This window comes from Trichosurus vulpecula, chromosome X (genome assembly GCF_011100635.1).
Source record: "Trichosurus vulpecula isolate mTriVul1 chromosome X, mTriVul1.pri, whole genome shotgun sequence".
Classification (NCBI taxonomy): domain Eukaryota; kingdom Metazoa; phylum Chordata; class Mammalia; order Diprotodontia; family Phalangeridae; genus Trichosurus; species Trichosurus vulpecula.
Genome location: NC_050582.1, coordinates 15,261,687 through 15,279,423, shown reverse-complemented (window position 1 = coordinate 15,279,423; position 17,737 = coordinate 15,261,687).

The window sequence follows — 17,737 nt, the reverse complement described above, 5'->3', positions numbered from 1 at the left end:
GGCTATATTAGTACTGAGAAATAATAAAGTTATGGTTCTCTCCAGCACCTATGAGCTTCCTAAGTGGACCTATATGTGCATATGTTTCACACAGAAGAGCTGATTACAACAGCAACACAGGACCTACCAGGAAGACATTAATGGACAGATTGGAGAACACCTTTTATTCCATTTTATCTTAACACAAAGTATCTGAGTTACATTTGGGCCAACAGTAGATAGTACTTTGCTTAGGAGGGTGGCAACTTCAAGAAATGAATGCAGCAAGATTACACCTCCTCCATAAAGTAGTTAAGAAAAAGAGAGGGGGGCGGAGCGAAGATGGCCACGTGAAAACAGCATCTTACCAGAGGTCTCTCACAAGTTCTATCAGATTCCTCTAAAAAAGTCAGAAGCCGCTAGAGTCTGAGTGGGGCAAATTTCCAAGCCAGGAGGGTCCAAAAGGTCGACAGGAGGGATCTGTAGGCTGGGAGAGCGCTCAGCGGGCAGAGCTGCACTAGACAGCACCAAAACAGAAGCAGCTGCAGAAACCAGCTAGCGTTCCAGGCTGGGAGAAAGCTGGGCACCCGAAACCAGCAGAGATCCCCAGGCCTCCCAACACAGGATGGGAGTCTGTTGAAGCGATGAGAGGCAGCAGCTCAACACCTCTGGCCCTGAGACATCTACTCCTGAGGCTTGCAGCCCAAAGTTCGGAAAGGCACCTTCTTGAATTTCTGGGAGACATAATGGCCAGGTAAACAGCTCTAATCCTTCCCACCCACCACTACTCTCGATCTAGAGAATTCCTGGGGAAAAATGCTGGAATAGAGGAGACAGAAGTGGGGCTTCAGTGGCCAAGCAGTGGGAGTTCCTGACTCCCAGAGGGCAGAGCCAGCAGGAGCCCAGACATACCTTTGCACAGCCAGGGGAAGTGGCAGACAAAAGCACAGACAACAAACAGCTGAGACCACTGCTGAAGAGCAACAGTGCTGGAGAACAGCCCCAGGGGAAAAGGAAACTTCAGGCAGCCAGACCCCTCCCCTACACCTCAGGAAACTGAAGGCTATAATACACAAAGCCAGTAAATAGAATCACAATGCCCAGAACAAGAAACCTGAGACAGAGATCCCTAAACCCCAAAAGCATAAATCCACTATAAAGCCAGGAAAAGCTAAACATGAAGAAGAACATGAAAAAAGCAAGGACCATTGATTCTTTTTATGGAGACAGGGATGATCAAAATACCAATTCAGAAGAGAATAGCATTGACACTATACCCACATATGATACCTCAAAAGGGAATGTGAACTGGTCTCAAGTCCAAAAAGCATTACTGGAAGAGCTAAAGGAGGATTTTAAAAACCAAATTTGGGAGGTAAAAGAAAAAAAAACTGATGAAATCAACTCTTTAAGAAATAAGATCGGCGAAATGGATGCGGAGATTCAGAATCTAAACAGAGAAAATGACACCACGAAAGGTAAAATCAACCAATTGGAAAAGGAGACTGAAAAGCAAAATGAAGTCAGCAACTCACTAAAAATTAAGAATTGAGCAAGTGGAAACTAATGACTCTATGAGGCATCAAGAAGTAGTAAAACAAAATGTAAAGAATGAAAAAATAGAAGAAAATGTGAAACATCTGATTAGAAAAACAACGGACCTGGAAAATAGATCCAGGAGAGACAATTTAAGAATTCTTGCTCTACTGGAAATCCACGACGAAAAAAAAGCCTTGACAGCATCATCAAGGAAATTATCAAAGACAACTGCCCAGAGGTCCTAGAACCAGAGGGTAAAATAGCCATTGAAAGAATCCACTAATCACCCCCTGAAAGAGACCCGAAATTGAAAACTCCAAGAGACATTATAGCCAAATTTCAGAATTACAAAGTCAAGTAGAAAATACTGCAAGCAGCCAAAAAGAAACAATTCAAATATCGTGGAACTATAGTCAGAATCATGCTGGATCTCTCAGCTTCTACATTAAATGACAGGAGAAATTGGAATATGATATTCCAAACGACAAAGAAGCTTGGACTACAACGAAGGATCAACTACCAAGCAAAACTGAGCATAATTTTTCAGGCAAGGAGATGGACATTCAACCAAATAAGGGAATTCCACACCTTAGTGATGAAAAGGCCAGAACTCAATGGAAAAGTTGATCTTAAAATACAAAACTCAAGAGAGACATAAAAAGGGAAACAGAGGGAAAAACCCCCACAAAGCTTATTAATCAATAAGGGCAAATTATTTACATCTTTATATAGGATTATATCATCTTATGTATGTTGTGTGTGTGTGTGTGTGTGTGTGTGTGTATATATATATATATATATATATATATATACACATCATATATATATATATATATATATCATATATATATATATATCAATCTTAAGAATAGTACAGTTATTATGACAATTGAAAGGGATACACACAGACTGTGGATGTCTGTATAAAATAACTGATATAAGGATAAAAAACATAATTAAGAGATGTAAAAGGGAGGATTCTGGGAGAAGAGGTAAGGAGGTAGTAAAAAGGGTAAATTACATCAAATGAAGAGGCACAAAACCACACTATAGCAGAGGGGGAAAAGGGGAGGAAGAAGAGCAGTATTTGAGCTTCACTCTCATCGGATTTGGTTCAAGAAGGGAATAACATACCCTGATAAGTATAGAAATCTAACTTGTCCTAGAGGCAGTAGGAGGGAAAAGGGGGAAAAAGGAAGGGGGTGGTCAGAAGGGAGGGAAGAAGGAGCAAGTGGAAAATGATAAGATAAAGGAGGGGAATCAAGAGAGAGGGTAAACTGAGGAAGGTGGTGGTCAAAAGCAAAACTTTGTTGAGGAGTGGAAGGGGAAGTGGAGAAATAAAAGCATAAATGGGTGAAATAGGATGAAGAAAAAGACACAGATAGTAATTATAACTGTGAATATGAATGGGATGAACTCTCCCATAAAACGGAAGCAGACAGCAGAATGGATTAAAAAGCATAATCCTACAATATGCGGTTTACAAGAAACACATGTGAAACAGGGGGATACACACAGGGTAAAGGTCAAAGGCTGGATGAAAATATGCTGTGCTTCAGCTAAAGTAAAAAAAAAAAAAGCAGGGGTAGCAATCCTAATCTCAGACAAAGCAAAAGTAAAGATAGATCTAATTAACGGAGATAAGGAAGGACACTACATCCTGCTAAAAGGCACCATAAACAATGAAGCAATATCATTGTTTAACATATATGCACCAAGTGGTATGGCATGCAAATTCTCAGAGGAGAGGTTAAGGAAGTTACAGGAAGAAATAGACAGCAAAACTATAATATTGGGAGACCTCAACCTCCCCCTCTCTGAACTTGATAAATCTAGGATCAAAACAAACAAGAAAGAAGTTAAGGAGGTGAACAGAATTTTAGAAAAGGCAGATATGATAGACCTCTGGAGAAAACTGAATGGGGATAAAAAGAAATATCCATTTTTCTCAGCGGTACATGGCACATACTCAAAAACTGACCATGTACTAGGGAATAAAAACCTCACAATCCAGTGTAGAAAGGCAGTAGTCAAAGTATCCTTTTCAGATCATGATGCAATAAAAATTATTTGTAATAAAGAACCATGGAAAAATAAGCTAAAATTAATTGGAAACTAAATAATCTAATTCTAAAGAATGAGTGGGCCAAAGAACAAATCAGAGAAACAATTAATAACTTCATTAAAGAGAATGACAATACTGAGACAACATACCAAAACTTATGGGATGCAGCAAAAGCAGTTCTTAGGGGAAGTTTTATATCTCTAAATGCTTACATGAATAAAATACAGAAAAGGAGGTCAATGAATTGGGCATGGAACTGAAAAAGTTGGAAAAAGAACAAACTGAAAATCCCCAATTAAATAACAAATTAGAAATACTGAAAATTGAAGGAGAGATTAATAAAATTGAAATCAAGAAAACTATTGAATTAATAAATAAAACCAAGAGCTGGTTTTATGAAAAAACCAATAAAATTCATAAACCTTTGGTCAATCTGATTAAAAAAAAGAAAGAAGAAAATCAAATTACCAGTATCAAAAATGATAAGGGTGACTTCGCCGCCAATGAAGAGGATATTAAAAGAATCATTAGGAATTATTTTGCCCAATTTTATGCCCATAAATTTGACAACCTTATGGATATGGATGAATATCTATAAAAGTATATATTACCCAGGTTAACAGAAGAGGAAGTAAAATTCCTAAATAACACCATCTCAGAAAAAGAAATTGAGCAAGCCATCAATGAACTCCTAGGAAAAAATCTCCAGGGCCAGATGGTTTTACATATCAAATTTATCAAACATTTAAAGAACAATAAATCCCTATACTTTATAGACTATTTGGGAAAATAGGTGAAGAAAGAGTCCTACCAAATTCTTTTTATGACACAAATATGGTACTAATACCCAAACCAGGAAGAGTCAAAACAGAGAAAGAAAATTATAGACCAATTTCCCTAATGAATATTGATGCAAAAAATTTTAAGTAAGATATTAGCAAAAAGATTGCAGCAACTTCTCAGGAGAACAATACACTACAACCAGGTAGAATTTATTCCAGGAATGCAAGGCTGGTTCAATATTAGGAAAACTATCAGCATAATTGATCATAACAACCACAAAACTAGCAGAAACCATATGATCATCTCAATAGATGCAGAAAAAGACTTTGATAAAATACAACACCCATTCCTATTAAAAACACCAGAAATCATAGAAATAAATGGAGCCTTCCTTGCAATTAAAAATAGCATCTATCTAAAACCATCAACAAGCATTATTTGTAATGGGGATAAGCTAGATATATTCCAAATAAGATCAGGAGTGAAACAAGGATGTCTATTATCACCCCTACTATTCAATCTGGCACTAGAAATGTTAGCTGTAGCAATAAGAGAAGAAAAAGAAATTGAAGGAATTAGAATAGGCTAAGAAGAAACTAAATTATCACTTTTTGCGGATGATATGATGATTTACTTAGAGAAGTGTAGAGAATCAAGTAAAAAACTACTTGAAATAATAAACAACTTTAGCAAAGTTGCAGGATATAGAATAAACCCACATAAATCCTTGGCATTCCTATACATTACTAACAAAGCCCAACAGAAAGAGATAGAAAGAGAAATTCCATTAAAAATTACTGTAGACACTATAAAATATTTGGGAGTCTATCTGCCAAGACAAACCCAGGGCCTATATGAACATAATTATGAAACACTTTTCATGTGAATAAAGTCAGATCTAAATGAATGGAAAAATATCAGTTACTCATGGGTAGGCCAAGCTAATATAATAAAAATGACAATTTTACCTAAATTAATTTATCTATTCAGTGCCATACCAATCGAACTACTGAAAAATTATTTTACAGAGCTGGATAAAATAATGACAAAATTCATCTGGAAGAACAAGAGGTCTAGAATATCTAGGGAATTAACGAAAAGAAATGCTAGGGAAGGTGGTCTAGCCATACCAGATATTAAACTGTACTACAAGGCAGCACTCATCAAAACTACCTGGTACTGGCTAAGAAACAGAGCTGTGGATCAGTGGAATAGGATAGGTACACAAGACGCAGAAGTCAACGACTAAAGCAATCTACTCTTTGATAAACCCAAAGAATCCAGCTTCTGGGCTAAGAATTCACTATTTCACAAAAACTGCTGGGAAACTGGAAAATGGTAGGGCAGAAACTGGGCATAGACCAATATCTTATACCATGTACCAAAATATAGTCAAAATGGGTTCATGATTTAGGAATACAGGCTGAGAGTATTAAGTAATTTGGGAGAGCAAGGAATAGTTTACCTATCAGAATTATGGGAAAGAAAAGAATTCATGACACAACAAGAGATAGAGAGCATTACAAAATGTAAAATAGATAATTTTGATTATATTAAAATGAAATGTTTTTCTATAAAAAAGCTAATGCAACGAAGATTAGGAGGGAAGCAGAAAATTGGGAGAAAATCTTTACAACTAGTGTCTCTGATAAAGGCCTCATCTGTAAAATATACAGGGAACTGAGCCAAATTTATAGGAATACGAGTCATTCCCCAATTGAGAAATGGTCAAAGGATATTAACAGGCAGTTTTCAGAGGAAGAAATTAAAGATATCTATAGGCATATGAAAAATGCTCAAAATCACTACTGATTAGAGAAATGCAAATCAAAACAACTCTTAGGTACCACATCTCTCCTGTCAGATTGGCTAAATGATAAAACAGGAAAATGATCAATGCTGGAGGTGATATGGGAAAATTGGAACATTTCTACATTGCTGGTGAAGTTGTAAACTGATACAGCCATTCTGGAAAGCAATTTGGAACTATGCCCAAAAGGCTATAAAAATGTTCATACACTTTGATCCACAAATACCACTTCTAGGGTTTTATCCCAAAGATATCACACACGTGGGAAAAGGACCCATATATACAAAAATATTTACAGCGGCTCTTTTTGTAGTAGCAAAGAACTGGAAATCAAGGGGATGCCCATCAACTGGGGAATGGCTGAACAATGGAATACTATTGTGCTATAAGAAATGGGGATAATACGGACTTCATAGTAACCTGGAAAAACCTATACGATATAATACTGAGTGAATGGTGCCGAACCAGGAGAACATTATACACAACCACAGATATATGGATTCTGTGGTGACTAACCCTGATAGACTTTTCTCTTCTCAGCTATACAAGGTGCAAAGACAACTCCAAAGGACTCATGTTAGAGAGAGCTATCTACATCCAGAGGAAGAACTATGGAGTCTGAATGCAGATTGAGGCACACTTTATGTTCACCTTTTTTTCCCTTTTTTTTTCTCTTTTGCTTTTGTTTTTTGGTTCTGTTTCTTCTTTCTCCTGATTCATTCCATTGCTCATAATTCTTCTTTACAACTTGACTATTGTGCAAATAAGTTCGATGTGAAGTTATATAAAGAAGATATATCAGATTCCATGCTGTCTTGGGTAGGGAGGTAGGGAGTGGGGGAAGGAAATCTGGAACTCAAAATTAGGCGGATCTGAGTGTTGTAAACTAAAAATAAAAAATCTTAATTATAAAAAAAAGAAGAAGAGAAATGTTTTTCTTGGGCTATACAGAAAATGGCAAGCTGCAACTCAAAGATACTTTGAATGTGAATACAAATTCAATACAGAGCAAAATTGAATGTAGACACATTAGTACAGAATGATAGACTAGAGTCAATATGCAGCCTACAGAAATGTTTTTATTTGAGTTTAACACTACTGGACTAGAGGACTTCTCTAAAGGTAACTAGATTATAAGGACAGTAACTATGTATCTATATCTATACATTTCCATGCCTAGTTTCCATATATATTTATATGTAATGTGCACGTATTGTTTTCTTTAAACAATAATACTGGGCACATTTGATGTTAACTCAGAATCATAATAACAACATACATGTTAATTATAGCTATGTCAATAAGAAGTAATAAAACTGATGTTAAATATACAAGAATACTTTATTACCTTTTATAAGTAATATTGCTGTTGTTGCTGAACTCTTTCAGTTGTGTCTAACTCTTCGTGACCCCATTTGGGGTTTTGGTTGCAAAGATACTGGGGTCGTTTGCCATTTCCTTCGCCAGCTCATTTTACAGATTAAGAAATGGAGACAAACAGGGAAAAGTGACTTGCCCAGGGTCACACTGCTAGTGTCTGAGGCCAGATTTGAACTCAGGTCTTCCTGACTCCAGGCCCAGCACTCTATCCATTGTACGACATAGCTGTCCATATAAAATTAATATACAGGAGAAAGAGCTCTGTATATAGAGTCCAAGGACATGGATTTGAAACTGAGCTCTATTGAACTTCTTCGCATTTTGCTTTGCCCATCTATAAAATGAGTGTTGTACTAAATGAATCCTGAAGTCCCTTCGGTCCCCCAGATTTGAATACCCCAGTTTCAATGTATTTTGCAGGCTCTCATCTACTCAAAACCATAGCATCACAAGACCCTATCAATGTGATTACTTTTACTAGGAAGTCAAAGGCAGTCAGTCAATAAGCATTTATTATGTTCCATGCACTGTGCTACATGCTAGGGATATAAATTGCTAGGGATAAGTATCTGCTCTCAAGGAATTTATATTTTATAGGGGCAGAAAAATACATACACAGATAAGTATACACAAAATATATGTACAATCAATAAGTGTGTGTGTGTGTGTGTGTGTGTGTGTGTGTGTGTGTAGGCACTAGTATTTGGTAATTCTATTTTTTATTTGAAATTTTATTTTTATTTTCAGCTCCAAATTCTCTCGTTTCCATCATCCCTCCCTTACCTATTGAGATGGTAAGAAATACAATATTCATTACACATTTAAGGTCATGCAAAACATGTTTCCACAACAGCCATGCCTCTCCCTGAAAAAAGTAAGTAAAGGAAATAAAGATAAAATGCTTTCGTACAAACAAAACCAATGCAACCAAGATTAGAAGGAAAGTAGAAAACTAGGAAACAATCTTTACAGCAAGTGTCTCTGATAAAGGCTTCATTTCTGAAATATATAGAAAACTAAGTCAAGTTAATAAGAATGCAATCCATTCCCCAATTGAGAAACGGTTAAAGGATATGAACAGGCAGTTTTCAGATGAAGATAGAATAGGTGGGGTAAATTTTTAAGAAAGGTCAGGGATCTCCCCTATAATATGCTATTTGATAATCATTTCTCTCACTAGAGATAATACAGACCAGGAGAGTGACATGATTACTAGGGAATAACTGATGCATCTTAATACTCGTAACAGTACATAGAATTGCTCTATTATAGTGAGTTGTAAGTTCTAAAAAGCACTAACAAGTGATAATGACATTTATTGTTACTTCTTGTGTTTGACAGTTTTACCTTTGATAAATAGTAAACTTTTTCTTGCCAGATCACTAGGCAGCAAGCTGCAAAGTATTGACAATCTCCAGATTTATTACTTCTCTAATAATAAATTGAGTATTTGGGAAACAGCTGGTATAGTACCCGGAATGCTACGTGGGAAGGCAGAAAGCCCTTGGTTGAAGTTCTGCTCTTGACAGTTAAGGGGGAACTAGGTGGTGCTGCAGTGCATAGAGCACTAGGCCTAGAGTCAGGAAGACTCACCTGTCTAAGTTCCAACCTGGTCTCAGACACCTACTAGCTCGGTGACCCTGGGCAAGTCACTTCACACTGTTTGCCTTGGTTTCTTCGTCTATAAAATGAGCTGGAGAAGGACATGGCAAACCATTCCAGGATCTCTGCCAAGAAAACCCCAAACGGGGTCAGGAAAAGTCAGACATGACTGAAACGGCTAGATAACAACAATCTGAGACTTAAGCAGCTGTGTACCCCAGGGCAAACCACTACCAATCACTAAGCCTAAAGCACTTTGGTAAGACTAGGTGATAGAGAGCTAGGGATATGCTGAAATAGGGGAACCCCACACTCACAAAGTCACAGATCTCTGATGTATTCACTTTGAGGGGGGAAGTGTTAGAGATTGGGCCCATGACAGGACTAGGAGCAGATAGACCTCAATATGCATCTCCAGACATTGTTTCTAGAACGTGGAAGTACCTAATATTTGAGCTCAGGACTTCAATTCAGGCCCAGGGTTATTACCTCTCTTATGTAGGCACTAGAGCAGGATTAAAAAGCTTTTATTTTGTCCACACTAAGTTATTAGCCTTCACCAGAGTCTTCCCCCAATGCCTCAGCATGGTGAAGAGGTGGTCCTGATTTCTGGAAGGCCGGGTCAGTGGGGCTCAAGCTCCAGAAGGTCCTACCAAATGGAAAGGGTTTGAGCATAGACCCTGAATGGACTATACATGGGTTGCCCAAGGACTTGCCCAGCTAAGTTCCCAAAGGTTCATCACTAGCTTGGCCACAGGATGCCACATTTTTCAGCCATAGAAACTTTCAAAAATGTCTGGGTGGGGGTGGTCACAATCTGCATTGGTATAGGGTGCAGCTATACCAAAGCAATCATGGCTACATGAAGTGCAGAAGGACTGAGGTACTGACACTCTACCACTAAGCACAGGGCTGTTCTAGTTTCCCAAGTCTTTTCATGAGGTGCTGAGAGAGATTCATAAGGAAGAAACTAGAGCGTGATCAAATATGAGAACCAACTGGGACTATAAGCTTATAAGTAGTGCCAGGAGCTTCTGAGGGGATGGATTTGGGAGAGTGAGCTAAGACAGAAGTGATGGAGAAAGCAGGATTCGGAGGTGATCAGAACCGGGTGGGGATGATGGCTCTAGGAACAGGGAATGCTCCAGGGACAGCACAACAGGGAGGGAAATCTGCAGAAATCAGGATAGAGAAGAACCTGCCTTGCCTTGAAAAGAACAAAGCCATGTCTCACAAATCTTCTATCGGATGTTAGTTAGAAGTCAGCACTTATCCTCTTGTTGAAGCAAGCTCAGCCCAGCCCAAGAAGGGGCAGAATGTCTATGCCAAAGCGTAACACTGGGTCAAACTGGAGCCAAGGCAAGATACTGATGGGTCCAAAGGAGAGCATTGTCTATTTGGGAGTTAGTGGGAGACACAATCTGATAAAAAACAGTACTTATTACTTGAAAAATAAAAATAATAAACTTTTTTTGTTTTTGTTTTGGAGGGTCAAAGGCAGGGCATTTGGGGTTAAGTGACTTGCCCAAGGTCACACAGCTAGTAAGTGTGTCAAGTGTCTGAGGCTGGATTTGAACTCAGGTCCTCCTGACTCCAGGGCCGGTACTCTACTCACTGCGCCACCTAGCTGCCCCATAAACATTTTTTTTAACATGTAAGGAATGACCTGTTCAGATAAGTATTTTAGACATTTCAATTTGGAAGCTTAGTGGAGGAAGGAAGAAGGAGCAGGAACCAACTAGGACACTTCATCAGAGAGGTGATGAGGGCCTGACTTCAGATTCCAAAGATGCTAGAGAGATAACACTGCAAAACTTAGCAACTGGCTGGAAAAGGGAGAAGTAAAAGAGAGGGAAACATCAAGGATGAATCCAAGGTCACGAAGGAAGGTGACTAAAGGATGGTGAGACCCTCAACAGAAATTCCGAAGTCTGGAAGAATTCTAGGTTCATGGCTACAATTTGGAATTGTCTGAGTTTTAAATGCCCACTGGACATCCGGATGAAGATGGCCATTGGACAGATGATGATGCAGAAAGAACAGCGTTATCTTTCCAGTCTTCTCTTTAGCTCAAACAAGTCCATTTCCTCCATCTAATTCTCCCATGTCACAATTTTAAAGGCCTAACCCTAACCCTTACCTGGACACTATCCAGCTTAACAGTGGCCCTCCTAAAATGTAGCCCCCAGACCTGAAGACTACAGGCATATTTTGACACGGAGTGGGTCTAGCAGATCTATGCCTCTTCTAAAGCTACTCAGAAAATAGAGTTTTCTTGGCTGCCGTATCACGCCACTGACTTAATAGGCTTAAAGGCCACTAAGACCTTTCTTTCCTTTCAGAATAAGGGACATTCCTCCATAGTCGAAGCTCCTGGCATAGAGTAGATTCCTTCTGCTTCTTCAGACCCCTTTTTTCTTTGCTGTGTTTACACTGAAGCCCTTTTACCTGAGAACCTAAAGAGTACAGAGGCATTCCTGAAACTGCAAGGAGGGAGAGGATTGTGTCAGTTGGTCACGGCAGAAAGATCAACGTCACGTACTCTTTAGTGTTCCCTGCAAAGTCGTCCCTATTTTCCACACTTTCTGACACGGAGATGGTTATCTGTTAGAGGGTGCCCTGAAGAAGTGTTTTGGCGAAACAACAGTAACAATGATGCTAACCACCACAGCAAGGATGACCATGAGAACAGTAACCCGGAGGAGTTCACCACAGCAAGGCTCGCCTCAATTCCCCAGGAGCTGGAGCAGGTCAGCGCCTCAAATCGAAAGTCAAAATCTTTTTTCGATCTTTCTGACAGCTTTCCTGAGCTGGCCATCTGCATTAGTTCGGCATGTCTGCCATGTGACAAGTTCTATTTGTCATGCAGATAATTGTAACCACTTTATTTTCCAAGTAACACATTCCATCATGAAATGCAACAGTGTTCAGCACAGAGTGGACAAGTTCTTTAATATACACAGGGCAGTGAATGATACTGAAAACTATTTGTGACTGACAACCAAAGTATGAGTCATGTCAGAATATTTTCTCCTCCCTGCATAGGGGAAAAAAGATTCGCATGTTATAACCTAGAAATATTTGAAATAATATACGGATAGTGTTACATTTCAAATTTTCTTTTAATTTAACCGCTTCCTTCCTCACTGCTGCAGCTAAACACTTCCTTTAGCATTTGAAACAAGCTCTTTAGGTTATTCCATCACAATGAATTTTCCATTTAAGGCGAAATGCAAACAAGGCTATATCAGATGTTTCTGAGATGATTGAAGGTGATTAAAGATTTTTATCTACAAAAGTATGGCTAAATCCATGCTTGATGCATTTTGGCAGGATGCAAGATGGCCTTTCATTTCCTGTTAGTTGAAAATATCCAAGTTTTTTCTTTACAACTGCTCCTGGATGTGATATAATCTACCAATCACAATAATAACAGCATTTCTATGGGCCTTTTAATTTACTATCAGTTATTATTCCTCAGGTTTTACAAAGTAGAAAACTGAGGTTGTATAGGCCAGTAAAACAGTAGAATAAAAGTTCTTTGTGGGAAGTAACTGTTTTCATTCTTTTAAATTTGTTTTAAAATTGCTAAAGCTCAGCACAGTGCCTCATACATAGTAACCCCTTAAGAAATGCTTACTGAATTAGACAATTGAACTGAATTAAGTAACTTGCTCAAGGTTACAAAATAAGGCCAGGATTGTAACTCAGGTCTTTTGACTCCCAGTTCTGTTGAGTGAGAATCAGTGAGAAGATGTCTACAGCTTCGATGGATGCTTTTCCAAGCTATGAAGACATCACTAGCAAAGGATTTCCTCCTCTTTCCCATTTTTCCTTCTGCTCTCATGTTCCACAATGTGACAGATTTATTATAAAAAAATTATTATTTATTATAAAAAATCAAGGCTTTCTCCTATGGATGCTGAGTTACCATTTCTTCAATGATATTTTTATTTATCTCTAATGTAGCTTTAAGGCACAATTTCTGAAACTTTAAAGAAAATGGGGAAGGGAGAGAGGGAAGGAAGGAAAGAAGAAGACAGGCAGAGAGGGAGATAGAAAGGAAGAGAAAGAAGGAAAAAAGAGAAAAAAATAAATCTGAAGCTTTCTGACAGAGCAATCCAGAGATGGTAAGAGATCTGCCCAGGGTCACAGCTAATGGAAGTCAGAGGGGCCATCAGAAGCCAAGGATTCCTTACTTCAGGTACAATACCATCTACAACTGCATTGTGCCTCTCAAAGCTTTCTGATCATTACTTTCTGGATAGAGAAAGGCAATTTCTGGAGCAACCAAAAAACAATAATACCATCTGTGCTCTTTGCATGTGAATCTCACATACATGGTACATTCATCCATTTATTTATTGAACAAGTAGTTATGTAACAAATTTGTCAAGGCTGGAGGTGTCAATTTGTTAGTCATCTGCATAGATGTATTAGCCAAAGACACAAGGAAAAAATGACTTTTTAAAGACGGAAAGAATATTGAGAAACTGAGAGTGGAAGGGGAATAGAACCATGGCAAAGGAGACCGAAAAGTCACAGATTGTGGTGATGAGGTCAATCACAAGGACCTCACACAGAGTAGGCACTTAAAATATTTCTGGTGAACTAAACTGAACCAAAGGAAAATATCTTTTGATGCTAGAGACTACTGCTCAGTTCTTCCTGCTCAGTGAGGCCATTATGATACAGCTGACAATGGCCCTTGTATGACCACAGAATTCACTATCTCCCACAGCAATGCCTAGCTCATATACTTTAAAAGGATCTTCGCAAAACTCGCTGAAGCTAGTATTTATTTAATCTCTGTTTGGCTCATCTGGAGAATATTCTTGTTCTGGGTAACAAAGAATTGGGCATTCTAGGCACAAGGGAATCAGAAGTTAATTAATTTTCATGCAGGTTCCTTTTGTGGGGAAGGTTGGGAGTAAGAGACATAAGTCCTGACATGTGATTTTATCAGTGTGGGATACTCCCAGTGTGGGAAACTCTTCACAGTCATGCAAATGGGTGACCCAAATATAATTTGGGTATTTTTGGAGAGGTGCCTAAGCCACCGAAGGATTAAGTGACCTGGCCAGGGTAGCACAGCAATGATGTGCCAGAGGCAACACTTGAAGGGAGATCTCCCTGACTCTATGTCCAGCCCTCTTTCCATTATGCTGCATAAGGTAGAGTTTTATATTTTCTGTGATAAGTGGTAATTGATGTCCAAAAATAAGTCTTGACAAAAGATGATCCGGTGAAGCAGGAAATATCGAGCCACTCCAGTATCTTTGCTAAGAAAAGCCCATGGACAGTGTACCTGACGTGCCATGATCCACTGGGTCTGGAGGTGTGAGATACAACTAGACGACTGAACAACAACAAAAATTCATGTCTGTTATAAAGGAGGGCACTCTAAAACTAGAATATCTACTGAATCCCAACAACATAACCATGCTGGATAACAAAGAGGTTAACATATCATAGCAAACACCCAATACCTTTTAAACCAACATTTGGAATATTTTAGGGAGTGTGAGCTTGCTCTGTCTTTGGAAACGCATATGCTATAGCTAAAAGAATCAAAATGGGGAGGATTCAGGGTCCAAGAAGAAATGTTTTCCGCCAAATTGAATTTTCAAAAAGGGAAAGGATCTCATAGTGATTGTTATTTGGGATACCTCCATGTCCATAGTCCTTTTAGTAGTAAAAAAGAGAGACTAAGAGGACTCTAAAAAGCAAAAGAATTACAAGAGTCTTTTAGAAGGATATGCACAGTTGGGGGAAATGATCTGCTTGAAGCTGGAACCTTTCAGAGCCTGTGGCTAGTGCTATCAGGAAGAGTGAATTTTGTTCCCTGCTGCCAGACTTAAAAATACACATAGACTCCAAATTACATTGAGTCTTTAAAGTGCTGAAGGTGAAAGCATTTATTAGCTGGAGTCCTTCTAGAAGATAATTCTCTCTCAAAAAGGGTTAGGTGTTTAGGAAAGGGCAACTTCCCAGCAAGAACAAAACTTCAAAAAACTAATCATTAGCTTTCTTTTCCCTGGTGGACTTTTCCATTACAGCTGAACTTGCTTCTATTCCTCACCTCTCTCCTCACCAACCCCCAAAACTTATAGTTGTTGTCTGGGCAAGGAAGGAAGATCCTTGCCAACAGTCCTAAGGAAAATAAAAGAGAGCAATAGTCAATAGTGGAGGAGCTGTTCAAAGTCAGGTGTGCTGCTACGCTAATGGGTGAGCTGTGAATTGTTCTACCCATTCTACAGAAGTATTTCGAACTATGGTAGAAGAGTGAATAAACTGTTCATACCTTTTGAATCAGGGATCCCTCTTTATGGTGTGGATCACAAGGAGGAGAAAGATGGTGACCCAGATCCCATAGATGCCAAAATATTTTAAGAAGCACTTTTAGGGTAGCAAAAACACAGGAAATAAAATGGAGAATGGCTAAAGAAACTTTAGGTTTCTGACATAAAGGAATATTATTGCACCATAAGAAATAATGAAGATAAAAAATGTAGGGAGATTTGGTATTCTGATAAAGAGTGACATAAACAATGAGTAAACAAGCATTTAGTACCTACTGTTTGCCAAAAAACTACCCTCAAGATGCATATGGAATGCTGGAGTAGAAAACATGGACATATAGATATGGATAGATATAGATACATACACCTAAAATACATAGAAAGTAACAGAGAAGGAGAGGCACTAGTAGCTGGATGGATTTTTTAAAGCCTTCATGCAGAAGGTGATGTTTTAGTTGAGTTTAGGAAAAAAAACAACAACTAGGAATTGTAAGGGTTGTTAGTGAGGAGGAAGTGCATTCCAGGTGTGGGCGGAGGGGGAACCTGAGCAAAGACATGGAGATGGGAAATAGACTAATGTGTATCCAGAAGAGCAGTCTGGATGGATCATACAGCTAGAAGTATATGTTGGGGACAGGTGACAAAGGGCTTTAAATAACAAAGAAAGAAATGTAAAGGGAACCACTGGAGTTCACTGGGTGGAAGGGTGATATGAGAAGAACTATAAAATTTCTTTCATGGCGGGATTAGAGAAGGGAGTGACTTGAAGAGAATCCCCAAAGTGAGTACAAGTGAAAGGTGCTGAAGGCCTAAACCAAAATGGTAGCCATATGAGTAAAGCAGAGGAGATACATGGGAGAGATGGTGTAGAGCCAGAAATCATAAGAAATAGCAACTGACTAGATATGGGAGGACAAGCAGAACCAAGAGAACAATAACACTATAAGGACTTCAGAACTCTGAGGAATACAATGACTCAGACTGACACCAGAAGACTGAGAGGTGGCAAACCACCGATGAAAAGGGAGCCATCCGCCATGAGTCACGATTGATGGGTCAGTTTGTTTTGTTTATTGTCACAACTAGTTCTCTCTGTCCATGTGGGAGGGGTGATAGTTCCTGGAAAATGACCACAAAGAACAAAAAAGAATAAAGCATTTTTTAAAAGAAAGATGATTATGGCCAGGCCCCAGCAGAGAGAAGTCTAATACATGGGTGTTACATTTCTATAACACTTTGCACTTTGCAAAGCACATTCACATTCATTACCCTCACAATAATCCTCTATGGTAGACAGGACAGGCATTATTATCCCCATTCTATTGGTAAAGAAATGGAGGCTGAGAGCTGGAGTATGTCTGACTTGCTCAAGGTCATACATGTGCAAGGAAATGGGAGTTATACCTAGAACTAGTTTATTCTCAGAGTATAAAAGGCTGGGGGAGGGGATGGGGGCAGATTTGCCACAGGACACTGCCATTCCAGCTCTTTCTAGCTGTACGTAGGGTAACGTTGTTCCATTTGTGAAAAAAAAAAGATTTCAATTATGTGATGTCATCAGTATCCGTGTGTTATCTATCCAGTTCTATTCTGAGCCCTGATTTCAGAGCAAACCCAGTCAATGCTACTGGATTTCAAATATGAAAAATGAGCTATGAACAACAAATGTTGGGGAAGCTATTGTCCCTTGAAATGAAATAGAACTGGGCGAGAAAAAAGGAAAAATGAGGAATACCATTTAGAAAAGCTTCTTTGCTCTTCCCTCAGTAAGATAACAGTCACACATAACTGATTTTACTAAAAGAAATCCAGAAGCTTCTCCATAAGACACAATTATCATTACTTTTCTTTGACCATTACCGCCATTTGGACACAAGACGAAGCCAATCAAATAATGTGCAGTGGGTCTGAAGCTGTTCTTCTACCATCTTCCTTCTGTGATGCTTCATCAGATGGGGTGGGGTATCACCCTGGAGGCTACCCTGAGTTCTCAAAGGTTACAACAGAAGAGCATTAATACTAACAGGCCAGAGCAGGTTGGGGCCAGTGACCAGTAAGGGGTCAGCTGGTTGCTGACCTTAGCCCAGCTAAAATTAAAGATGTTCCTCACTCCTAGTGTGAACTTCAAGTGATTTTGGCTCTGACCAGGTTAATTCATGGTACCACCTACTAAGTTGTGAGGGGCTTTGATGGGCAAAAAGCAGCACAGATCCTTGAAATGCTTACTGTTGCTTGCATTTATTCATACAAGCAAGCCCAGAGCCTATGACATGGTGT